Below are 27,391 nucleotides of genomic sequence, written 5' to 3'. Positions count from 1 at the left end.
TTCCAGTCTTGTTTATGCTGACTGTATAGAGCTTCTCCATCTTTGGCTGCAAAGAATATAATCAGTCTGATTTCAGTGTTGACCATCTGGTGATGTCCGTGTGTACAGTCTTCTCTTGTGTTGTTGGAAGAGGATTTTTGCTATGACCAGTGCATTCTCTTGGCAGAACTCTATTAGCCTTTGCCCTGCTTCATTCTGTACTCCAAAGCCAAATTTACCTGTTACTCCAGGTGTTTCTTGACTTTCTAATTTTGTATTCCAGTCCCCTATAATGAAAAGGACATCTTTTTGGGGTGTTAGTTCTAGAAGGTCTTGTAGGTCTTCATAGAACTGTTCAACTTCAGCTTCTTCAGCATTACTGGTCAGGGCATAAACTTGGATTATTGTGATATTGAATGGTTTGCCTTGGAAACTAACAGAGATCATTCTGTCGTTTTTGAGATTGCATCCAAGTACTGCATTTTGGACTCTTTTGTTGAACATGATAGCTACTTCATTTCTTCTAAGGGATTCTTGCCCACATGATATAATGGTCATCTGAGTTAAATTCACCCATTCCAGTCCATCTTAGTTCGCTGATTCCTAGAATGTCGATGTTTACTCTTGCCATCTCCTGTTTGACCACTTCCAATTTGCCTTGATTCATGGACCTAACATTCCAGGTTCTATGCAATCTTGCTCTTTACAGCATTGAACCTTGCTTCTATCACCAGTCCCCTCCACAACTGGGTGTTCTTTTTGCTTTGGCTGCATCCCTTCATTCTTTCTGGAGTTATTTCTCCACTGATCTCCAGGAGCATATTGAGCACCTACCAGGCTGGGGAGTTCATCTTTCAGTGTCCTGTCTTTTTGCCTTTTCATGCTGTTTATGGGGTTCTCAAGGCAAGAATACTGAAGTGGTTTGCCATTCCCTTCTCCAGTGGACCACATTCTGTCAGACCTCTCCACCATGACCCATCCATCTTGGGTGGCCCCACACAGCATGGCTTGGTTTCATTGAGCCCTTTCCTTTGATGAGCCTCAATTTTGTGGGGAACAAGGGCAGAACAAGAAAAGGAATGAAGTTTTGAATAGAGAGGTTAATCATAAACTCGGTAGAGGAAATCAGTTTTCAGTAGACTCAGATTCAACACCTTCTTCCCAATCTAGAGTAGTATGCCCAGATTAAATGCATTCATATTTCTGCTAAGAAATGAAGAGATGATTCACAGTGAGTGGAGTAAGTTAAGACTATAAACAACTTTGTAAACATTTACATGGTTTTTGTGCCAAGAGTTCAGATCAGATATTGTCACCAATATGAAAAACTTTTGGGTTTCAAAATTATAGATAAAGTATTGTGATCTTGTATTACCTTCAGGAGAGCAGGATGGTGAATAAAGTTTACACTTTCTTCAGTTGAGAAAAATTGGTCATTGAAACTCCTATCATAGAATAGTCACTTCTTATCCTAAATAAGCCCTCAGTGTATTCTGAATGGGCTTTCGTGGAAGTCTAGAAGTTAAATAGGTTAATAATGTAAGTTTTTGTCTACTTTATTACTATTATTGTTAAGCCACGAAGCACATATTAGTTCTATTCTTATTGGCTTTTAATAAATAAAATAGAACAGAATTAAATTAAATGTTAGTATCAATCTGCCTTTTTCACTAGGCTACAGACACTGTTGCTGCTGTTTTTCAGTTGATCACATTATTTATGTGTGCTCTTCTGGCCTGTTTCCCATCTGGTTTTCCTCTCTTAGATGAGGGAAAGAACACCAAGGAGCACATCCCATCCCAGCCAGACTCCACTGACTCCTCATCGCGTTCTTCTCTGGACACAACAAAGTGTCAGGCAGAACAGCCATAGCATACTATGCTCAAGTCTCCACTCACGGTTTATAAGGCAGGTGAGTACCAGCCACACCTGCCTCTCTCCAGTCCTACCTGCAGTAGAGGGATCTTCCATCAGCCAAGCTTTGCTCTCAAGCATAAGTTCAAGTGGGTCCTTTCCACAGGATAAATTTTGAGTCACCTCTGTGGCCCTTGTTAATCCTAGATAAATTTGAGCCACCTTTTACTTAAGCTTCCTTAAGTAAAACTTAAGGAAACTTAAGTTTACTGAGCACCCTTAAATTCTACAACTTATAGCAGGGAAAGTACATCTCTTCCAGCTAGGCACTGTACTAACAGAGGGGAGTCACCATGAGGTATGCACAATAACATAAATTTATTTTTATCATGAACTTTTTTTTTATCATATTACCTTTGTATATATTTCTTGCCTTTGCTGGTTGACAGCCTTAGAGTAAAAGTAAGAGGGTTAAGAGTTGTTAGGTCAGGACAACTCCCCCTACAAAGAATTATGAATGTTTTAAATACCAGATATATTTAAAAGGATTATCCTCATGTTTCAGTTTTTCTTGGTAAAATATTTATAAGATAATTGAGGTCTTTATTGTATTAAGTCTTACGGGAAATGACACATAAAAGAATAAAACATTGTTATATCTCTCAGGAACAGTTTGATCTAGAAGGGGCAAAGGACACATTAGTAAGTTACTAGAATGTTCCTCGGAGAAGGCAATGGCACCCCACTCCAGTACTCTTGCCTGGAAAATCCCATGGATGGAGGAGCCTGGTGGGCTGCAGTCCATGGGGTTGTGAAGAGTCGGACACGACTGAAGCGACTTAGCAGCAGCAGCAGCAGAATGTTCCTACTTAAGGATTAGAAGGAGGAAACATAGTCCCCAGATATAGAAGGCCAGGAAGAGAAGTAGAAAGAGCACGGCCAAAGCAGAGTAAAGTGCTGCAGGACATCAGGTGTGGCTAGAACAGGAGTGTTGGACGTTTGCAGATGAACTTGGAGCTGCAGGTGAAGAATAAACGAGTCAATAAAAGAGGCATATAGAGTCACTCCCAGGAGTCCAAAGTAAAGTAGTGCTATTAGGAATCAGCAACTTCACAGCAAATATCTTTCAGATGCACAAATGAGAAAAAAAAAAAAAAGCAAAACCTGATTAAGGTGCTTTGGGTTGAGCCAAGCATTTTTAGTGATCTTTGTAAACAAATAAGCACAAGATTAACCAAGACTGGGAAGTAGGGAACATGTGCAGTGTATGACTCTAACTGATAACAATAGCACCAAGGCTGTGGCCATGGACTCCTGAGCCAGGCTGCTCAAGCTCAAGCCCTGGGCCCCAGTACTTGCTGTATGACCCAAGATATTGATTTAATTTTTTTGCACATCAGTCTGTTCATCTATAAAATGAGGATAGTAAATACACCTTTTGTAGGGTTGTTCTGAGGATACATTAGTTAAGACATGTAAAGTTCTTAGCACTACACCTGGTACATAGCAAGCATGAGAGAGGGAAAGGGAGGAGAAAAGGGAGGAAGAAAAACCATTGACTTAGGAGAAAAATTAAACACTCCCTTCGAGTGATCAGATATTTGGGCCTAAGGCGTCATTTCTTTTTCCAAGTAATACCTGAATTATGACTGTTACGATGACAGAATCCAGGCTTCCCGTAGATGGTGCAGCCAGCCAGCAGAAGCCAATTAATCTCCACCACCGCAGGCAAAAAGCTCGGGCTGCTCACTGAGACCTGCTTCCATCTCCTGAAGCATCTGCCCTGCTTGTGTTTGCAGGGGGTCAGGATTTCAGTGAGCCTATGCCTTCCCCAGTGATGTTGCTATTTTGGGAATTTTATAGATTGGCATTAAAAAGAAAAGAACTGTGCAGGCCCACAGTGGTTGGTGTGTTTGTTTTTGTCTTGTTTTAGAGCTGGAAGAAACCTTGAAGCCCCAGGAGCCAAATGCCTCTCATTTAACACTAGGAGATCCTGGGGTGAGAGGGCTTTGGTGTCCCTGACCTCAGCAGTAAGGAGACTCAGAAATGCGTCTTTCCTGAATGTTTCTCCTCCTTTTTATGTCAGTGTTTTATTGATTCAAACAGAAAGTTAAGCTTTTATGACCTTGGGGCAAGCCATTGTTCTAATATTTGATGCTGTTAAGTCACTTAAGATGAAAAGGAAGTGGAAAAAGCATATTAACATGAAAATATGATACCATTTTTTTCTTGGCTTGGGTAATCTTGAACTGTTTCTCTTCTGGAGTCAGTGTGATACTGTTGTATGAACATGATATTTAGGGTCAGAAATCAGGGTTTGATTCCAGAAGTTACCAATTATTAATCTGGCCTTGTCCAGGCTACTAAGCTTCTTAATTAATAGGTGTAATGATATCTACCTCCTAGAATTTTGAGAAGATTAATCAGCTAAGTAGAAGAAATAATAAGTGTTAAATCTATAAAACACAATAGAAATTCAGGAAAGGTAAGTCTCTACCCAAGTCTGTCCTTTCCTAAGAGACAAAGTTTTAATGAGGACACCACTTAATTTTAACATGAATATAATCACTTCTTTGTTAATCATTTCCTCCTAGATCGAAAACTGACACAGAGCTCATTTTTCTTCTCTCCATCTGCTTGCTAATTTATAAAGTGAGGAGATTGGATTGGATTTCACCTCCAATGTCCTTCCAGAATCTTCTTTCTAGCTTTTCTTTAGCCTAGCAAAATCTAGTTTATCCCAGCCATCAAATTCTCCTCTTTGCTGAAAGAGAGTGAGTTAAATACTGTGTGTGACTAGAAATAAAAATGTCTCACAATTTCTCCTCTATAAAAGCACATTTTTCCATTTTTGTTAACTGTAGAGCACATGGTAATGGTAGTGTTAGTTGTTCAGTTGGGTCTGACTCTTTGTGACCCCATGGACTGTAGCCTGCCAGGCTCCTCTGTCCATGGAAATCTCCAGGAAGGAACACTGGAATAGGTGGCTATTTTCTTCTCCAGGGGATCTTCCTGACCCAGGGATTGAACCTGGGTTTCCTGCAAAGCAGGCAGATTCTTTCCCATCTGAGCCACCAGAGAGCTCTATACAATCTCTATACAATCTATACAATCCCACAATTTATTACTTATATAATACTATGGTTTTTGCCACTCTCTCTGTTCTACTTCCTTCCTCTCTCACAATCTGATAAGAGAAGTAAAGGGTTCATTAATAAAAAAAATATGTAATGAGTTCCATCCAAAAAAAAAAAACCAATATAGTGATCATAGTTTATGTTCCAGATCATAGTTTATGTCCCACTACACCTCCATTCAGCGTTATGTGACTCAGTCTCTTCTGACTGGAGCTGTACCATTGAAGGCTCGTGCCATGTATGTGGTCAGAAATTCTGGGTGCTGTTACTACCACCAGTACAGATTTGGGAACTTCTTCTGAACTCCTGACTGATGGGAAGAACTCAGTACCTAGGCATGGACTAGACTGAACAAGAGAAGAATCTGGCTCCCCCGGTGGTCACCTGAAGTGGCCGAATGACTCAGCTAAGAATCATGGAGAGGTTGTCAGCTTATGGGGCAGAATTTTGCCAGTGGGAGAGAAGATGGAGCCAGGGCACAAAGTGTTCTTGTCTATCTTGCCTTATCCCTGGTTCTGGAATGTAGTCACTTTATCAGTCTCTGGAGATGACTCATGATATTTGAGCAACCAGACACATTTGGTAACCGATGTATTCACCTTGGTAATACACTCTTTGTATCTCCTGTCTGTCACTGATTGAGTTCTCTGAGAAGCAGTCTCTAGGACAAAGTCTGGTGAGCTGTATTTGGGACTACTCTTCAACCACTGGAAAAGACCCCAATGCTGTGAAAGATTGAAGGCAGAAGAAGGGGATGACAGATGATATGGTTGGATGGCATCACCAACTTGATGGACGTTGAGTTTGAGCAAGCTCTGAGAGTTGGTGATGGACAGGGAAGCCTGGTGTGCTGCAGTCCATGAAGTCGCAAAGAACTGGACATGACCAAGAAACTGAATTGAGCTGACTTCAATCAGTGCCTATAGAAGAGAAGAAGAAGCAGTTTGAGCAGAGGAAGAAGTTGAGTTGTGGTATAGGCTCAAGAAAGACATCAGCCACACCTACAGATGGCTCTGAAGCTTTGATGGCTCTCCAGAATTTTCCCAAGTAGACCCAAGGGAACTGGGCACTTTTCCTCCTATATCAAGTAGTCACTGGATGTGGGCAGTCCTGGGAAAACAGCGTGACCTTGCGAGAGGCAAATACTGAAGAGGGTGGACAGATGAGTAATAAAAATGTAGCTTTGTCTCTCAGATTTAGTTTTCAGTCTGATACAGTTGACACAGTAATGTCTGATTTTTCCAGCCCCATAATGATGTCAAGAGGCTGAAAGAATATACAGGCCAACCTGGAAGATATTGCAAGTTTGGGTTCAGACCACCAAAATAAAGCAAGCCACACAAATTTTTAGTTTTACAGTTCTTATAAGGGCTTCTGTGGTGTCTCAGGTGGTAAAGAATCTGCCTGCAGTGCCGGAGGCCCAGGTTCAATCCCTGGGTCAGGAAGATCACTGGAGAAGGGAATGGCAACCTACTCCAGTATTCTTGCCTGGAAAATTCCATGGACAGATGAGCCTGGTAGGCTGCACTCTTCATAGGGATGACAGAGTCAGACATGACTGAGCATGCACGCACAGTTCATATATTTACAGTATGCTGTAGTCTATTGTGTGCACAATAGCATTATGTCTACAAGAACAATGTATATATGTTAGTTTAAAATAGTTTATTGTTAAAAATGCTAACCATCATCTGAGCCTTCAGTGAGTCATCTTATTCCAGTAGTAACAATGAAGATCACTGATCACCAAAACAAATATAATGAAGATTTTAAAAAGTTGAAATATTGCAAGAATTACCAAAATGCAATATAAAGACATGAAGTGAGAAAATGGTGATGGAAAACCTGCACCAATAGACTTGCTTGATGTAGGGTTGCCACAAACCTTTAATTTGTAAGAAATGTAGTATCTGCTAAGAACGATAAAACAAAGCACAATAAAGCAAGGTATGCCTGTGATGCATGTCAAGACTTTCTACTTAATCACAAGATCCCTGGTAGCAAATTCTTGTTCTTCTCCATCATATTCTTTAGAGAATGTGCAGAGCAATGCAGCAGTGATGCCATCCCTTGAGGTTCATTGCCAGGGCCGTACGGTATCTTACAAATGCAGTGATACTAGAACACTAGGAAGTTAAAAGTTCAAATGTCTCTCTTGCCATCCCCCCGCCACCACCCCCAGGTTTCCTGATTCTTCACCACTGGAAAGTGAGGTTCTGCTGCTGTAAAGGTTTTAGATCTTTCAATAAAAGCAACAAGACCATAGTATTGCCCAACCCCAGGTACCATTTTTAATTGGACTCTAAATGGGGCCTCCTGGGGTTATGCTGTGTCATAGCCTTATTGATAGGTGCCTGAGAGCAAGAAAGGCACCTTCTATGTAGTAAGAAGACAAGCATGGAAGGGAAGACATTGGGAGTCAGGGCAGTGAAAGGGAGAACTGAGATAAAAGGTCAAAAGGAAAAGAGCTCTTCTACTTCTTGTTTCCAATAGGTTTAGCCTTGGTTAATTATATTGTCTAGGTCTCCCCAAGAAATATAAGAGTAACACACTGCGCACCATAGAATAGCTAACATCAGAGCAGTATCACTCCTGCCTGTGACCTATTGCTTTTCTACTTTCCCTTCCATCTTCTTCCTTCTGAAACAGAGGCAACTTCCTTCAGTGGGATTTATACAAGTTTCTCTTTTGACCTATGTTTGAGAAAGTGATGTTCATAATTATTAGAATAAAAGTCTTATTCCCTTAAGTCCTACAATTAAAAAGACCTTCATTCTGACTAAGAATGGAAAATTAGAACATGACCCACTCTTACTTAATTAGCCCCCACTTTTTCTGCCAAGATTTAATTCTCCAAGTCTTTTGAAATGCAACATGTTAGAAATGAAATAACACAGAATCCTCAAGCACTCTCAGGGGAGGGATGAGTAAAAGTCTATTTTAAAAAGGCAAAAAGTAATGGGAAAATAATTAAAGGAAACATCTCTGACATGTTAAAACTAAAACAAACCATATGCTGTGGCACTAAATTATTTCCCGTAGCCCTAGATGAGGGCTGAGTAGGGTGATCTTCCTTTCCCTTTAGAAGACTATGCTTTGGCTAGCTCTTCTAGGCATCACATGGTCTGATTCCCTCTGACCTCAGGGCTCTGGGTGACTGTCCTGCCCCTACTATCTGCCACTGAGACTGCCACAGAGCCAGCAGCAATTACTGCAATGTTGGGCAATGACCTACTTTCTAGTTTTGTGAACCAGTAAAACTAATTTAGTGCTCTCTTTTTAAAAGCACAGACTTCATTGATTTTTTTTTCAACAGATCAAGGCAGCCACCCTAGACCAAGGCAACACTGAACAGCCCCTAAGAAAGTATCCTGTGATGAACTGAATTGCATAGACAACTAAATATGTGTGTCTACAGTGTATTCTTTATCAGATCTGTGCATTCAGTCTGAAATAAAATATTTGTAGGTTAATCAACAGAGTGCCATTTCTAATTCATCAATTGAAAGGAAATGGTAAGTTGCAAGGAACCAAGTCTAGGGATTGTCAATGCTGGTCCAATAGGTGGTCACAAATTTGAGGTAATTTGAAGAACATCCAAATGTTAATTCTGCATAAAATAAAGAATCATAACATGTCATGAATGGAAGGGCCATAGAAATTATCTAGTTCATTGATCTTTAACTGCTGGGTAGGCTGTGGAGTTGCAGATGGGGAGGTTGATTGGAATCGCTGGGAAATTTTCAAAGTAAACACTCAGATTGTATAGAACCTTCCAACTCAGCCTGAGTGTACACCAGTCTAAGAGGATAGTGAGGTGGTCTCAAAATATTTTAGAATTCTGATGAATGACTCCCTATCTTCCTAGAGAACCCACTGCTTTACAAAACGAAAACAAAAACTGAGTCCCAGAGAGGTGTGCTTTAACGAAAACCACAAGGTAATGAAACATAGAACTTGGACTACTGAGATATTCTGGTTCCAAATTCAAACACTAGAAATTTATTTCATTCTTCTTAGAATATGATCAAATCACTTATGAAATTTAGAGACGACATCAGTGCCTAGCTGAACTACTTACAGGTGATGTGAATTGATTGTTAATTTGAAAACAGATTATGAAGTTTCTTCAAATGTTAAGGTTTTTAAAAATGTTTACTATTTATTTGATTGTGTTGGATCTTAGCTGTGGTGTGCAGGCTTAATTGCCCCGTGGCATGTGGGATCTTAGTTCCCTGACAGGGATACAATCCGAGTCCTCTGCATTGGAAGGTGGGTTCTTAATCACTGGGCCACCAGGGTAGTCCCTCAAATGTTAAGATTTTATACACACGAATCATCAGTGGCTTTCCTCAGTGGGTTTTGTTCTAGTATGTCTTTTTACCTAAAATAAGCGTTCCATATGCAAGTGGGTTTCTTAAAAACAGCATATAGTTGAGTCTTCTTTTAAATGTAACCTGCCCTCTAGCTTATAGTTGAAGTGATTAGACTATTTACATTTTATCAATAATCAATATTGTTGCACTACATAGTTTGTTTCTTTTTCCCCTCTTTCTGTCTTTTTGAGGGAACAAGGAGATTAGTGGAGTAATTGATGTGTAATTCTGTTTTTCTACATTATTATTTGTATTAGCTGTGTCTCTGTCGACATTGTTGCTATTGCTTTTTAGAAGTTACTCTAGGGCTTCTGGGCTTCCCTGGTAGCTCAGTCAGTAAAGAATCTGCCTGTAGTGCAGGAGACCTGGGTTTAATTCCTGGATTGGGAAGATTCCCTGGAGAAGGAAATGGCAACCCACTCCAGTATTCTTGCCTGGAAAATCCTATGGACAGAGAAGCCTGGCAGGTTACAGCCCATGGAGCGCAAGAGTCAGACATGACTTAGCAACTAAACCACCACATGGGGGTCATATATGTTGACCCATAGCTAAGGCTAACAGTAGACATTGTTTTTATTTTGGTTTAGACAGTCAAACACTGCAAGCCAGAAGCCAACGGGGTGACATCTTTGAATCATTGAAAAAACAAACTATCCCTCTAGAGTTCTACACTTAGAAAATTTCTTTCAGAAAATGAAGTGAAATAAAGACTTTTGATATTTAAAGCTGAAAAACCATGATAGTGCAGGTACTGACCCAGCTGTAAAATTCCATGACAATGGGTGCAGGAACAGGACCATTATAAGTGCAGTGATTATAAAGAACTTAGATTTTACACATGGCCCAGTGCCCATGGGATACATATCTGAGGCCAGTGATAAAGACACAGACCTGGCTGCAATTAAAAATGGAAAGATATGCTTTTCTAAAAGCTGATATGAGACTTTGGAGAGTAATCAAGACTATGTGGGCTTCCTAGGTGGCTCAGTGGTAAAGAATCCACCTGCAATGCAGGAGACATAGGAGAAGTGGGTTCAATCCCTGGATCAGGAAGATACCCTGGAGGAGAAAATGGCAACCCACTCCAGTATTCTTGCCTGGGATATCTCATAGACAGAAGAGCCTGGCAGACTATAGTCTATGGTGTTGCAAAAGAGTTGGACACAACTTCACGACTAAACAACTGCAATAAGACTGTGATGGTACTTTTTTTTAACAGAATACGGTATCAGAAATGTTGAGAGATACTTTGTCCAAATATTCCCCAATTTGGTAGTGATTTAGATTATTTTATGACTTCATCTGGAAGTCTCACAAAATATTTTTTTTTATGTTGAAAAGTCATTTTATTTTATTTTTTTTAATTTATTTATTTTAATTGGAGGCTAATTACTTTACAATATTGTATTGGTTTTGCCATACATCAATATGAATCTGCCACGGGTGTACATGTGTTCCCCATCCTGAACCCCCCTCTCACCTCCCTCCCCATACCATCCCTCTGGGTCATCCCAGTGCACCAGCCCCAAGTATCCTGTATCCTGCATCAAAACTGGACTGGCGATTCGTTTCTTATATGATATTATACATGTTTCAATGCCATTCTCCCAAATCATCCCACTCTCTCCCTCTCCCACAGAGTCCAAAAGACTGTTCTATACATCTGTGTCTTTTTTGCTGTCTCGCATACAGGGTAAAGGTGTCTTTGGTGGGGGCTGAAATCCTGCATTAGCTGAGGGGAAAGAACAAGTAAAAATATTAATTTGTTATGAACTTTTGTCATGGATGTGACCAGTATTTAATTCTCTCTCTAGTATTTGAGTATTTTCCTTACTGTGTCCCACCTCCCTAGGGTAGAAGTCAGAAACTCTTTCCTAGCCTTTCTTGAAGCTAGTGTAAAAATAGATACATTACATGAGATTTTGATTTGGAAAGACGTCAACATGATGAAGAAAGGAAACCTTTGGGAAACCATTGCCTGGAAAGGATAATCAGAGAGACAACTTGTTTAAAGAGAAGCAGTGATGTAAGTTCTAGAACTGAGTGCCAAGCAGTGTGGTAAGTTGTATATCTGTGCTGAGTAACAACAGGAGCAAGGACTCAGCTGGATGTATGTATGGTTTGGGCATTGTTCTTGGTTCCGTAGCTTCTAAGGCCCATTCTTTGAACACCTAGAGAATTTGCGAGCTGCCTGATTTCCTTTAATACATTCTTTTACTGTGTAAACCAGTATGATAGGGTTCTATTCTTTTCACTCAAGAATGCTAGCTGGTACATTTCCTATTGTTAACCTGATTTTTACTGCCATAATCCTAAATGTACCTCCCCAAAACATTTTAGCACTCTGTCATTCCCCAAAGTGCTAAATTTTCAGAATTCTGACTTTCTGTTTTCATGCAGTCAGTTGTTGGATAAAATGTTTTTCATAGTGTTTCTGACACAACTTCAAAGAGCCTTGTAAATCCCACAAGACCTCAACTTGGCAAAAATTGAACATCTTTTGAGTAGCACCAGAGGAATGTTGAATAAAGGTATATTTGTAAGAGTCAGATAGTTCTATTTTCTTTCCTTATTGGGAAGAGAACATTTGGGAGGAATTACATAATCCTCTTATACACTCAGGATGCCTGGTCAAAACCCACATGGTTCAACATGAAGACTGCCAAAGGTACCTGGAAGAACATTGAAGTTTTGGTCATCTAGGCAACCACTCTTATTTCAACAATGTACACTTCACAAAAACAGGAGAATAATTTATAAAGAAATCAACTCAGAGTCTTTGCCGCATGAACAGAAAGGAATTTTGACTAACCAAGAAACTATGTTGAAAGAAATTAGCTATTTAAGTGTGTGATACCACTTAAATTTCTCCTCTGTTTTAAGAAATAGAACAAGCAGTCTTGAAATGCAAGTTTTCCCTAAAATGTTTAAACTCAGTTTGTAATTGATCAAAAATTCATATATGTAGTCAGTATAATTGGTTTACATAATTTCATCTTTATAGAAAATGTTATTGGAGTATTATTGATTTATAACGTAGTGTTAGTTTTAGGTGTACAGCAAAGTGATTCAATATACATATACATATATTCATTCTTTTTCAGAGTCTTTTCCCATATAGGTTATTACAGAATATGGAGTAGTGTTCCCTGTGCTATACAGTAGGTCCTTGTTGGTTATCTATTTTATACTAATATATAGTAGTGTGGTTTTATTAATCCCAAGCTCCTAATTTATCCCCCCCTTCATTTCCCCTTTGATAACCATGAGTTTATTTTCAAAACCTGAGTCTGTTTATGTTTTGTAAGTAAGCTTGCTTTGATCAAAACATCAAAACATGTGATTTCATCTTTTAATAGACTTTATCTCCTAATGCCTCCAGGATAGTATTTCAGTGTTCCTTTTCCCCTCCAGGGGCCCCCTTGTTCTATTCACCTTTATAGCATTCATGCATCTTATGTCCTTCACCACATTCATCCTACCAGGAGAGGAGCAGATATGTGTGTGCATACATATGTGATTGATAATGCTTAACTATTAACTCTTTGACGAGTGTTTGCTTTTCAACTTTAAGCCTAAGGATGGATTGATATGAGAGTCTTCCTCTAGCTTTCATGTCACATGTACATTTATATCCCTTGTGAAGCTATCAACACCAGTCACAGCCAGCATATAAGGCGGTAACATAGATTGGCATTGCCTGTTTTTATCTCAGAGCTGGGTGTACATTTACAAGTATTTCTCAGCAGAGAAGAGCTGAAAGTCAGTCTCTGAGGCCTTCTTGCTAAGCAATACTATGCAAGAAATATCAGAGATTTTAAAAATAAAAATACAAAAGTGAGTCTGAGAATTCATTATAACACATATATGACATGTCATTCTTATAAAAAGCCAGGATGCTCATCACAGTGATGTTATCTGCCTCCTATAAGAACAGGGCATCCTCCTCCTCCTCCATAAGCATCCTACTAGCTTCCACCAACTAGGTCAGTGGAACACTCCGTGGTCAAATGGCTCACCAAAGAGCTCAAGAACGCAGCCACTTCATCCATCCTGACTCCAGATTTGGAATAACTGTTATTTATCTTTGTTACACTACATGATTATTTAAAAACAATTTCATCTCCAACTTTTTCGGGAGGACAGCAGGAGAGGAACTGTTCCTACCTGGTAGGTGGGTCTCAGAGTTAAGAGAGGTACCCAGGTGACACATCTAGGAACGCTGGAGAAGGGACTCAGATGGATGACCAGTCTAGCACTCTTTCTACTACACCCCTCCTCCTGTCATGCATCTCCTCTGGAGGGGACACACACACACACACACACACTATAAGATATGATGAATACTGACTGAACTAGCCCTTGTACAAAGAATACATTCATAAGGAGCTGCAGAAGCATCATGATGGGTTAGAAAGACAACAAAACTCTTTCACTAGGTAGGGAAGGATTGATACCTACTATGTCCTAGGCACTGAACTGGGCTGGGCTACAACAATGCATAGGGTTGACAGGGTCCTATCCAGGGTCCTCCTGGAGCTAACCTAACCATTAAGAGAGTGAGAACACTTGAGCATTTTAGCAGCTAAGGTTTAGGCTCATGGTTGCTTGTGACTGGAACTGTTTCCCCCATTACTTTCTGCCTTATGCTATAATTTTCTTTTGAAAAGTCTCTTCTGTAGCTGGCTATAAATCTAGAGGGCAAAGATCACACATTTTTATAACCACCATGTCACATTTCAAGGGAGGAGTAGGGAGGACAACGTGTGAAAAATTCCAGACATAACTCTGTAAAGGGAGTTGATAGCCATCTGCTGCATTGTTAGTTTTGACCTCTCTAAATCACTCCACCAGTTCCCACTAGAGTCATGTTTTCTTTATATAAAACAATTTACCCACAAAAAAATGTTGGGGAGGTTGTACCTGTAAAATGTGTTTGGGTCTATCAAAATTGTGCAAACAAAATATTTGAGATACTCATCCTGTGTAGGCAAAAACATGGTACCTGGCAACTACTACCTAAAGATACCTGTGTCCTAGACACTGAACTGGGCTGTGCTGTGCCACATGTGGTATAAACACTGCTTGTGCAGTGTAGCTTTTATTTCTCTGAAAGCAGGTGAGAGCAAACAGCCTCCAGATGCCCAGAGTGAGGAAGGAAGAGCTGACCTTCTGCATCTTTTTCTCCTTCCTGTTTTAGCATCTACCATATCCATGCCCTACAGTGCAGCAGATATGTTTAGGAGTATTGTACACTTTAGTATTTAAATTCAGCAAACCTTCATGCATATCTACTCTGTGCCAGCAGTCATAACACTGATTATGTTTCACAAAGATTTTCATAAAGAGCTTCTAATCTATAAGAGAGATATGATACCTACATAGAAAGGTAGAGTTTCTAAAGTCAAAGTCGCTCAGTCATGTCCGACTCTTTGTGACCCCATGGACTATACAGTCCATGGAATTCTCCAGGCCAGAATACTGAAGTGGTTAGCCCTTCCCTTCTCCAGGGATCTTCCCAACCTGGGGATTGAACCCAGGTCTCCTGCATTGCTGGTGGATTCTTTACCAGCTGAGTCACCAGGGAAGCCCAAGAATACCAGAGTGGGTAGCCTATCCCTTCTCCAGTGGATCTTCCTGACCCAGGAATCATAGCAGGGTCTCCTGCTTTGCAGGCAGATTCTTTACCAGCTGAGCTACCAGGGAAACCCTATAGTTTCTAAGTTACTAACAAAGTGGCATAGAGCCACATAGGAAATGGATAAAAAAGAATGTTAGAGGCAAGTGACTTAGCACACACACACATAAAGTGGAATGGTGACCCAGAGGGGACAATGCTACCATTTCCTTGGATTAGTAAGAAAGGCTTGGATGAATAGTCAATTTTTAAGCTGAGCCTTGAAGCATGGGAGGGAAATGACAAATTATTAACTCAAATAATTAAGAGATAATTTATTTGTTCAACCAATATAGATGTATCCTATATTTTAGTACTTTGGTAGTTGTTGGAGATACAGAAGAAAATAAAACAAGTCCTTATCCTGATGAAATTTAAGTTCTAGTGGGAGAAATAGGCACTCAGTCAATAAAATACCTTATTTCCCAGCCACCCCTCACATGTTCTCTATGTTGCATCCTTCCTGAACTACCAGCTGCTCTATATTTGAGCCATTTTCATTCATATCTCTCAGGTGTTTTTTTTTTAACTTACAAAAATTTTCTCCAATTTCCAGCCTGATTTGTAATTTCCCTCCTGTTGTTCAAGGCTCAGCTTAAAAATTGAGTCTCCATCCAAGCCTTTCCTACTGATCCAAGGAAATGGTAGCACTGTCCCCTCTGTGTCACCATTCCACCCTATATGTGTGTGTGCTAAGTCACTGCAATCACGTCCAACTGTTTGCAACCCTATGGACTATAGCCCGCCAGGCTCCTCTGTCCATTGGATTCTCTAGGCAAGAATACTGGAGTGGGTTGCCATGCCCTCCTCCAGGGGATTTTCCCAATCCCTCCAGGGATTGAAGCCACATCTCTTCCATCTCCTGCAGCAACAGTTGGGTTCTTTACCACCAGTGCCTCCTGAGAACCCCATAACACTCTATACATGGGCTTACATTTCTACAGGTGTAAAAGTGAAGTACAATGTTCATATATTTTAAATATTTATATGGCTTTTCTCCCATTAGACAAGGAATTTTTCAAAAAAGGGGCCATGGCTGATTCCTTCCATGCCCTTTACCTAGGAGAAGAACCATACATGGAGCTATAATAGTATTATCAACCACAATTATAACAATAACACAATCTACCAACAATGTGCCAGGCACTCTAAATGAGTGAGTTGCAAGCAATCCTTTGTCTTCTGTATTTTATTATTATCTCCATTTTATAAATGAAAAAACTGAGACTGATAGAATTTACATGATTTACACAAAGAAATCTAGTAAGGAATACATATCTGATGAATAAATAAATAAATAGATTTTAATTTTATTTTAACAAAGAACTCTCTGAACACAGACTCATCCTTAAAAATTAGATATCCATAAGGCTTAAGCATCTGTTCAAAATGTTTTGAAAATTGAGAAATAGTGATCATTATCATCATCATAAATCATCAGCAAAATCTGGTTACATATCAAGTTTCATGGTACTGAATGATGCACTGTATATGATTTTAAAACTAAAGCGTAAATGATCTGCATGAAGGAACTCTTGCATACAGTTCCCAGAGGAACATTTGAAAGCCTCAGCCTTTATTTTCTCTTGGACACATATTGTCTCCAATTTTAAAGACAGCTGTTAGAAGGAAATGAGGCAAGGGATTTAGGGGGCAGTCATGAGACTTAAAAATAGAAAATGGCATTTTTTTTTCTTCATGCAGTGTCTCCTTTCCTTCCACAGTACAGTATACCACATCTATGACCACACAGCTGATACCCATCAGCTCTTGGGAAATCGTTATGGACACAGTAGCTCATTTTCATAGTTAAGACAGAAAAGTTGGACCCAAAGAATTCACCTTTGGATGACTTAACCAGTTTGTGTGCATTGCAAAATCTCAGGATTCACCGGATTCTTATGTATTCTTTTGCTTATTGAGCTTGAATGAGGAACGACAAAAATCTGAACTTGTCAATTCCTATTGTCTGCAGCACTATGGTACTAAATTTACCTGTAAAATCTTTGAATTTCTTCTAGTAAAGGTATCACCAAAAGGTAAAACACTGCTGCTTTTCTGTTTAACACAGCCTTCCTGGTATTCATTTCTTTCAATAAAATTCTCTCTCTTGATATAGAAACAGGAAATAAAGCAGATTTTGACCATTCTATCTAAGGTCATTTTCATCAGCCTACTGCCTTAGCCTTCATGATTCCAATAGCGTTCGTTTTGAAAAGTTCCTTTCGGTCATTCTGAATAAATGAGCCATTAGAAATCCAATCAATGATGATGAGCTTGGGTATTATAAACAGTCATGCTTTGAATCTTGATATTTTGAAAAACATCCATATTATCAGGCTAGGAAAATGTTACTTATTAGCAATATTAAGGTGGTTATAATTAAAGTCCATATAATTTTGCCTGTCACCTAAACACATAGAGATAGGTACTCAGCCATTTCCCTGCATAGAAGGGGGCTGGCCAGAAACTCACTACCTGTAGTCAACCTTAAAATTAGTAAGAAAGCCTTTAGAGAAGAAAAGATTAATAGAAGAGGTATGTAGCGAGCCCCTTCCTTGAGTAAATTAAAACCCTGGAGAATCTGATTTCTTGTTTCAGAAAGAGCTAAGAACTGTAAGTCAAGGACCATGACTGTTAGAACTGTGCAGCCTTCTGAAATGTTCGTAAACTCTCTATGTTGGTTTATTTGTTACCCCCTTTTTTAAAATTTATTTTAATTGGAGGATGATTACCATACTGTGATGGCTTTTGCCATACCTTGATAAGAATCAGCCATAGGTATACATGTGTCCCCTCCGTCCTGAACTCCCCTCCTGCCTCCCTCTCCACCCTGGCCCTCCAGGTTGTCATGGAGCACTGGCTCTGGGTGCCCTGCTTCATACATCGAACTCACTGCTCATCTATTTCACATATGGTAATATATGTGTTTCAATGCTATTCTCCCGAATCATCCCACCCTCTCCTTATCCCACTGAGTGCAAAAGTCTGTTCTTTACATCTGTGTCTCCTTTGCTACCCCGTACATAGGATCATTGGTACTATTTTTCTAGATTCCATAGATATTTGTTAATATATGGTATTTGTCTCTTTCTGACTTACTTCACTCTGTAAAATAGACTCTAGGTTCATCTACCTCATTAGAACTGACCCAAGTACATTCCTTTTTATGAGTTGAGTAATACTCCATTGTGTATATGTACCACAGCCTGCTTATGCCTTTGTCTACTGACGGACACATAGGTTGCTTCCATGTCCTAGCTATTGTAAATAGTGCTGTAATGAACATTGGGGTACATGCATCTTTTTCACTTCTGGTTTCCTTGGGGTATATGCCCTGTAGTGGGATTGCTGGGTTGTATGGTAGTTTTCTTCCTAGTTTTTTAAGGAATCTCCATACTGTTTTCCATAGTGGTTGTATCAGTTTGCATTCCTAGCAACAGTGTAAGAGGGTGCCCTTTCCTCCACACCCTGTCCAGCATTTATTGTTTGTAGACTTTTTAATGATGGCCATTCTGACCGGTGTGGGATGATAGCTCATCATGGTTTTGATTTGCATTTCTCTAATAATGAGTGATACTGAGCATCTTTTCATGTGCATGTTAGCCATCTGTATGTCTTCTTTGGAGAAATGTCTGTTTAGGTCTTCTGCTCACTTTTTAATTGGGTTGTTTGTTTATTATGAGTTGTATTAAAACCCTTAAAACTAGACGGGAAGCATAAAGAAAAGTGGTGGGTTATAGATGAACCTTAAAGAGGAAGCAAGAGAAGGCAGCTACTATGATAGTGCATGTATGTGCGTGCTCAGTCGTGTCTGACTCTTTGCAACCCCATGGACTGTAGCTCACCAGACTCCTCTGTCCATGGGACTCTCCAGGCAAGAATACTGGAGTATTCTCATACTCCATGCCCTCCTCCAGGAGATTTTCCAGATGCAGGGATTGGAACCATGTCTCTTGCTTCTCCTGCACTGGGAGGCAGATTCTTTACCATTGCACCACCAAAGGTGGTGGTTATGATGTTGAGCAGGGAACAGAAATTCCATAAGGCAGGCTATTAAGAAAGGTAGAATGAAAACTCTTAAGGAGGGACTGATACTGCTTCCACAGGCAGAATATCTTCTTCTTCAGGGAAGCTTCAATTCTGCTCTTAAGGCAACTGGTTAGATGAGATAATCTCCTTTATTTAATGTCAACTGATTGTACATGTTAATCACATCTACAAAAACCCACAAGGGTTTTGAAACCATTGTATAAACAGAAACATGGCCAGCTTAGACCAAAGGAGATGGAGATAGGGTAAGGTAAAAGTGGGCTGTTGGATTTCCAAAATTCTATACTTAGAAAGTGAGCTGATAGAGCTCCTTATTTGCAAGCATGTGCTACCCTTGAAGAAAAAGCAGTGGCTCCAAGGATAGAGGCAAGATTGCAGAGGCCAAGGGCTCAGAGGCAGAGGCAAGAGCTGCGGGCAGAGGTGTTTGGAGCTGCAGTGGGCCCAGAGCTGCGTTGAGCTGCAGAAACTGAATGGAATTTGCTCTGCTGGATTTCAAGCTTGTTTAGGGTGGTTTTTTTTTTTTTTTTTATTCCTTCCCTTTCCTCCTTTTTGGAATGTGACTATCTATTCTATGTGTCCCACTACTGTTCTGTAGAAACTGAAAACTTGTGTCCTAGTCTCTTAGGCCTACAGATGGAGCAGAGTTTTGTCTCATATCAGTAATACCAGAGTCTCACCTGTACCTGACTGGGTTAATTTAGATCATAAAATTTGGAACTTTATAAACTGATGATAATTGGATGAAATTGTAAACTTAGACTTAATGCTGTAACTGGTTGAGACATTTGGGGGTATTGGGATGGAGTGAATGTATTTCACACACATGGAGTGAATTTGGGGGGGCAGAGAGTGGACTGTAGTGCATTGAATAGTGGTTCCCTGAAAAGATATGCTCACATCCTAATATCTGGAACCTGTGAGTGTTACTTTCTTTGGAAAAAGTGTCTTTTTAGATGTAATTAAGTATTTTGTTATGACTAACCTAGATAGCATATTAAAAAGTAGAGACATTACTTTGTCAATAAAGGTCTGTCTAGTCAAGGCTATGGTTTTTCCAGTGGTCATGTATGGATGTGAGAGTTGGACTGTGAAGAAAGCTGAGCACCGAAGAATTGGTGCTTTTGAACTGTGGTGTTGGAGAAGACTCTTGAGAGTCCCTTGGACTGCAAGGAGATCCAGCCAGTCTATCCTAAAGGAGATCAGTCCTGGGTGTTCATTGGAAAGACTGATGCTAAAGCCAAAACTCCAATACTTTGGCCACCTCATGCGAAGAGCTGACTCATTGGAAAAGACTCTGATGCTGGGAGGGATTGGGGGCAGAAGGAGAAGGGAACGACAGAGGATGAGATGGCTGGATGGCATCACTGACTCGATGGACATGAGTTTGAGTGAACTCCGGGAGCTGGTGACGGACAGGGAGGCCTGGCGTCCTGCGATTCATGGGGTTGCAGAGTCGGACACGACTGAGCAACTGAACTGAACTGAACTGAGCTAAAGGATTTTGAGATTAAATCATCCTGGATTATCCTCAATTCAGTGCAAATATCCTTATAAAATACACACATAGCAGAGACACACAGAAAAGAGGAGAAAGGCATGTGAAGATGGAGACAGAGTGGTAGAGTCACAAGACCATTAATACTCATTGCCACTGGAATCATGGAAAGCCAAGAAATGGAATTTTCCCTAGAGCCTCTGGAGGGATGAGAGCCCTGCTGATGCTTTGATTTTAGAACTCCACAACTGTGAAAGAATACATTTTTTGTTGTCTTAAGCCTCCAAGTCTGTGTTAATTTGCTACAGCCTTCTTAGGAAATGAATACAGTCACCAGTTCAGTTTAGATCAGGTGCTCAGTGCTAGCTGACTCTTTGCGACCCCATGGACTGCAGACACCAGGCTTCCCTGTCCATCACCAACTCCCGGAGCTTACTCAAACTCATGTCCATTGAGTTGGTGATGCCATCCAACCATCTCATACTCTGTTGTCCCCTTTTGCTCCAACCTTCAATCATTCCCAGCATCAGGGTCTTTTCAAATGTGTCAGTTCTTTGTATCAGGTAGCCAAAGTATTGGAGTTTCAGCTTCAGCATCAGTCCTTCCAATGAATATTCAGGACTGATTTCCTTTAGGATGGACTGGTTTGATCTCCTTGCAGTCCAAGGGACTCTCAAGAGTCTTCTCCAACACCACAGTTCAAAAGCATCAATTCTTTGGCACTCAGCTTTCTTTATAGTCCAGCTCTTACATCCATACATGAGTACTGGAAAAACCAAAGCGTTGACTAGACAGATTTGGTTTGGCAAAGCAATAGCTCTGCTTTTTAATATGCTTTCTAGATTGGTCATAACTTTTCTTCCAAGGAGCAAGTGTCTTTTAATTTTGGCTGAAGTCACCATCTGCAGTGATTTTGGAGCCCCTAAAAATAAAATCTGACACTGTTTCCACTGTTTCCCCATCTGTTTCCCATGAAGTGATGGGACCAGATGCTATGATCTTAGTTTTCTGAATGTTGAGCTTTAAGCCAACTTTTTCACTCTCCTCTTTCACTTTCACCAAGAGGCTCTTTTGTTCTTCTTTGCTTTCTGCCATAAGGGTGGTGTCATCTGCATATCTGAGGTTATTGATATTTCTCACAGCAATCTTGATTCCAGCTTGTGCTTCTTCCAGCCTAGCGTTTCTCATGATGTACTCTGCATGTAAGTTAAATAAGCAGGGTGACAGTATACAGCCTTGATGTACTCCTTTTCCTATTTGGAACAGGTCTATTGTTCCAGGTCCAGTTCTAACTGTTGCTTCTTGACCTGCATACAGATTTCTCAGGAGGCAGGTCAGGTGGTCTGGTATTCCCATCTCTTTCAGAATTTTCCAGTGTCTTGTGGTCCACACGGTCAAAGGCTTTGGCATAGTAAATAAAGCAGAAGAAGATGTTTTTCTGGAATTCTCTTGCTTTATCAATGATTCAATGGATGTTGGTAATTTTATCTCTGGTTCAAATTGTCCCTAAGTGATACAAAGTGTACATGGGTTTCCCTGATGCAGTTTTTCAATAATGTGCCAGAGCATGCACAAAAGAGTGATGTCCCCTTCTGAAAAGTCACCTTGGATCTCAGAAACATTACGCTAAGTAACAGAATCCAGGCTCACTCATGACATACTATGTGATTCCATTCATATTCCATTATAATTTACCCTATAGAAAGCTGACAAAACTGTAATGCCAGAAGGTTGATCAGTGGTTGTCAGGGACTTAGAGGATTCTCCAGTAGGGTATGGGGAGGTATTCAGGATGATGGATGTAATCAATATCTTGATTACTTTGGTAGTTACACAACTGTATAAGTTTCTCAACACTTAAATTATATACCTTAACAGCATATATTTTACTGTATGTAATGATCTTGACTTCTGGTGCTGTAGGTTTATATAGCTCTGCTTTAATATGTTTGGAGCAAGTATTTTGAAATGATGTGAATACCAGTCTCACATTGATATGTATGCACAGCTGTGACTCACTTGATTTTCCTTGAATTTTTATCTGTATTCTGATATCCATTCATTCTCAAAGAACAGTTATTTTTCCACCATCGAAGATATTCAAAACAAACCACTACATGTTCTGCCTTAGTTTCTAAATAGTTGAAAAATTATTTTGCTTATTGAAGTAAGTATATAGTATCTAAAAGTGCCACTTTGTTTAGTTTTAATTTAATGAATATTTAGTCGACTCTTGGCGACCCCGTGGACTGCAGCCTACCAGGCTCCTCCATCCATGGGATTTTCCAGGCAAGAGTACTGGAGTGGGGTGCCACTGCCTTCTGCATCTAATATGGAAGACATATGCTAAGTGCAGGGCTGGAACTAAGAGTGGTTACAGGGATAATTAAGAAACAATTCGTCTAGAGTTAGAAGTATAAAATAGGAAGCAAATAAGTTTAATACAAAACAGATTCAAACCAAAAGCTTTGGGGTCTTAGAAGACGAAGAAGTTATATCCAAATGGGAGGATCTCTTTTAAGTAGATGAGATGGAATTGAAACTAGCAAATGGATGATTGTAGATTTCAACAAAAAGAGGAATCCCAGGCGGAAGGAACTGTATGGGCAAAAGGGCATGCTATGGATTAAATGTGTCCCTACCCCTGCCCCTAATTCATACATTGAGGCCAACTCCTCAGTGTGATGATATTTGAAGAAAGGGCACTTGGAAAATTGTTAGGTCATGAGGGTAGAACCCTCATGAATGGAATTATTGCCTTTATAAGAGAAGGAGACAAGATATTTCCTTCTCTGCTCCCCACTATATGAAACTACAACACGAGGACCACTACCTTTCAACCAGGAAGTTGTCTTACCAGACACCTGGGTCTCCTGTCCCTTGGACTTAGACTTCCCAGCCTTCAAAACTATAACAAATAAATGTTTGCTTTATAAGCCACCAGTCTGATAATTTTCTGTAGCAGCCTAAACTGAGTAAGACAGTACAGAAATAAGAACATACTCAGGAAACAGTCAGTAGTCTCTTTGACTAGTAGAATGCATGCAAAGGAGTGGGAGAAAAACTAGAAAGGGGATTTAGGATAGTTTCCTGTATATCTCAAATCCCAGTTGGGAGATGTGTCCTTAATTCAGGGGTCAGTGGGGAGTTGTTAATGCAGTGCTTGAGAATTTTGAGAATCTTGTGAAAATGACAGATGCATTGCTCCAGAAAAGTACACAGGTGTACAAAGTGTATGCTGTATACTGTTTCAGGAGTTTCACGAACACCTAGAGCTCCTCCGGGGCCTTCCTTCCCTGGGAACCCTGCATTAAAGAAGTTTTGAGAAAGAGCCTTACTCAAGGGAATTATCATTTCATGTTATTTTAGTTAATTCCTCCATATATGATTAGAATGGAGAATTGATACGATTTATGAACTAAAAGTTGGTTTTCTTAAAGTGTGGCCTATGTTAGAATCACCTACAGGGCTTATCAAACATCCATATTCCTAATTCCTACCCAGATGTACTCAGAGTCTCTAATGGTAAGACCAGGTGAGATGCCTTTTTTAAATTGGAGTGTAGTTGATTTACAATATTGTGTTAATTTCTGGTGTACAGCAAAGTGAATCAGTTATACATATATTATCCACTATTTTTTTTTAAGATTCTTTTCCCATATGGGTCATTACAGAGTATTGAGTAGAGTTCCCTGTGTGATACAATAAGTCCTTATTAGTTACCTATTTTATATATGGTAGCATGTATATGTCAATCCCAATCTCCAAATTTATCCCTCCCCCACTGTTTTAAACCAGCACCAAGCTGATGCAGACATGACTGAAGCGCCTTGGCAGCAGAAGCAGCAGCAAGCTGATGCTGGTGCCCACTTCACTTAGAGATCAGCTTCACGAGTAATGAAGAGGGTACAGTCATTTCTCAGTATCAGTGGTGCTGGGGGAATTGGCTTGGGGTCCCTGAAGATACCAAAATACACAGATGCTCAAGTCCCTTATGTAAAATGACACAATGCAGTTGGCCCTCCATATCCCTCCATATCCATATCCTTGGATGCAGAGAGCTAGAGAGCCATCTGTATTGTGGTGGACATTTGCTTTCGACTTACCAATAAAGCATGAAAGAGACAGAAATAATTCAAGGGGAAAAATACAAAGGATTTTTTTTCAACTCCACCAATTCTCAAGACACCCTCTGCAGTCAGTACCAATTTAAACTAAGCATAGAAACATCTTCAGCTGCAGTGTGATAGGAAGCATGTATCCTGGGGAAAACTGGCTCCTTTACATTAGCCAGAACGTGTAAGAAGAACATTAGCATCACATAGTCATAGTGTTGGAAGCTACTGACGGGTCCCAGTGGATGAAGATAAATAGTCATCATCCTTAACCTTAAAATCACCTGCTAGAGCAGCCAAAGTAGTTTCTGAAATGTGTCTTAATCTGAAGAGATCCAAGGTTTCACTACTTATCAATCAATCTTTCCAGGAAGGATTTTGCAAAATGGCAGTCATTGGCAAGGTTCTAGAATCACTAGGATATTTTGCTTACCAGAACTCTACTTTTCTGGTGGTGTTTTCTTTGTCTTTTTTTTGTAAAACAATCACCAGGATTGTATTCTAAAAAAAAAAAATGTTGATCCCAAGCTTGTTTTTTGATTTAGAAATTCCACACATTCACTCCTAGTTAAGGATACAATATTTTATGATTTAGTATTAAAATACCAAATCCATGTATTTCAGTTCCTAATTTTTTTAAAATTAAAGGAACAAAAGGGAGCGTGTGTAATAGGCTGATTGAGGAGTTAGTTGCTAAATGAAGCTATTAATTTCATTTTCCTGACATCACAAAATTGTTCATGGAATTTTTACATAGCAAGCACACATACTATCTGTTCTTATGTTTGGTTCCTCCAAGAACAAAGACTCACGGTATTTGCATAAACAGCCATTTTTATTCTTTCTTAGGTATTAAGCTAAGCTAAGCTAAGTCACTTCAGTCATGTCCGACTCTGTGCGACCCCATAGACGGCAGCCCACCAGGCTCCCCTGTCCCTGGGATTCTCCAGGCAAGAACACTGGAGTGGGTTGCCCTTTCCTTCTCCAATGCATGAAAGTGAAAAGTTAAAGTGAAGTTGCTCAGTCGTGTCCGACCCTCAGCAACCCCATGGACTACAGCCTTCCAGGCTCCTCCGTCCACGGGATTTTCCAGGCAAGAGTACTGGAGTGGGGTGCCATTGCCTTCTCCATTCTTAGGTATTGGTAGTATGTATTTATTGTTTTTGACTTCCCAGTACTCCTTTTCCTCTTCTTCTGGATATAGCAAGCTCTCTTCTTTTCAACAGCTCTTCCTTCCCTGCTCTAGCATGAGGTTTGACTGGAAGCTGTCAATCACAGAACTCCACTCTCATGGAGGGCCACCTGATTGTCCTGGAAATGGGCAAGTCAGAGTTCTTCCCAAAGATTTTTTGCACTAGAGCTGGGGTAGTTAGGAGAATAGTGATAGGGAGGTGAAAAGGAATTCTCTCCTCTCTGATGATGAAGCTGTTAGTGCATGCAACCAGAGAGGCTGATAGCCATGTATTCAGCCACACTGAGAGAGCTTATCAGAAGCAAACAGCAATGAAGCTATCATTTAGGAGGACAGGTTGTTTTAAGCAATTCCTTTGACTAAGAGCCATCCTAATATGCTTCAGTCCTCTGCTACCTAATGTTGGTGGCCACTGGCCACATGTGGCTCTTGATCACTGGAAACATGGTTAGTCCAAATTGAGTTGTTCTATATGCCTCAATAACAGTGGATATTGAAGACTTGGTGGGAGAAAAAAAATGCATATAAAGTATTTCATTAATGATTTTTATAATGAACATGTGAATTATAATATATTGAATGTATATTTAAATTAGATTTTAAATTAATTTCATGTATTCCTTATTTTTTAATGTGGCTTCTAGAAAATGTTATATTACATGTGAGTCTCAAATTATGTTTCTATTGAAACAGCACTGCTCATTAGTGTAATCTGTGTTTTTTATTTGTTTAGCTACTTGGGGCGAGGTGTGTACCATTGGCAGCCTGTGGAGCCCTAACTGATGCTGAAATCAGTAACTGGAACACAGGCAGTGAGAGAGAGAGATCTAAAATGTGGAACTGACTACATTTAGGTGCAGAGTGGGCTGGGAGGTTTTCTGCGTTATGAGGCAGGGAATTCAGTAGCAAAGCTGTTAGTTAATCATTACAGGTTGTTTATATGATGTGACTATTCTCACTACGCTCGAATGTCACAGAAAAAAAATTGAGATTTTGGGGATATTGGCTACTTGCAAGCTTCAATAAGGTGCTACAGAGGGGGAATATGTGGTCAATGCAGAGGTTTCTGAAGTGGAGCAGGAATAGCAGCCTTGCACGGCTGTGTAAAGAGGCTATTCTGCCACTGAGCATGCTCTGGATTTCACAAAGTACCCACTGCACTGAAATCCAGCCATGGTGTAACCAGCATGAATAAGCCAGTTCCCATAAATGTTCACAAAACATTGCTACCCACGTAAAGTGATGGCCCTTTGTCTGGGTTACAAAGGAGATTGTGAACACCTGTGGCAGAGGGCCTTGTCCCGTCCCTGCAGCCTGCCACACTGAGACAGAGACCAAAGTTAGATGCACTAAGATGAAGCCCAGGGGGATGGGCAGTGCCTACTGAAGAGTCACCAGGAGATGGAAGCTGTGGAGAAGGAGTGGATCCAGATTCAAGCATCTTGACTGGTACGATTACTGGCTTCAGTTCCTATCAGACAGAGTTCCTAATAGGCAGTCCTAGGGTTTTAAG

The 27,391-nt window shown here is 40.2% G+C and overlaps 1 long non-coding RNA gene across 1 annotated transcript in view; it reads left to right on the top strand.

The window, feature by feature from the left end:
* The first annotated feature begins 1,870 nt into the window (after positions 1-1,870).
* LOC147374313 (uncharacterized) overlaps positions 1,871-27,391 on the top strand; it is a 55,299-nt gene continuing 29,778 nt past the window's right edge. The window contains exon 1 of the long non-coding RNA XR_015162632.1: positions 1,871-1,891. This is a non-coding gene — a long non-coding RNA (uncharacterized LOC147374313). The remainder of the gene's footprint in view (positions 1,892-27,391) is intronic.

The sequence above is a fragment of the Bos grunniens genome, chromosome 4, assembly GCF_055505025.1.
Source record: "Bos grunniens cultivar Pamir isolate PY7600 chromosome 4, Bosgru_T2T1.0, whole genome shotgun sequence".
NCBI lineage: Eukaryota > Metazoa > Chordata > Mammalia > Artiodactyla > Bovidae > Bos > Bos grunniens.
Note: the sequence above shows the minus strand (reverse complement) of the source record. Positions and strands in the feature narration are given on the sequence as shown.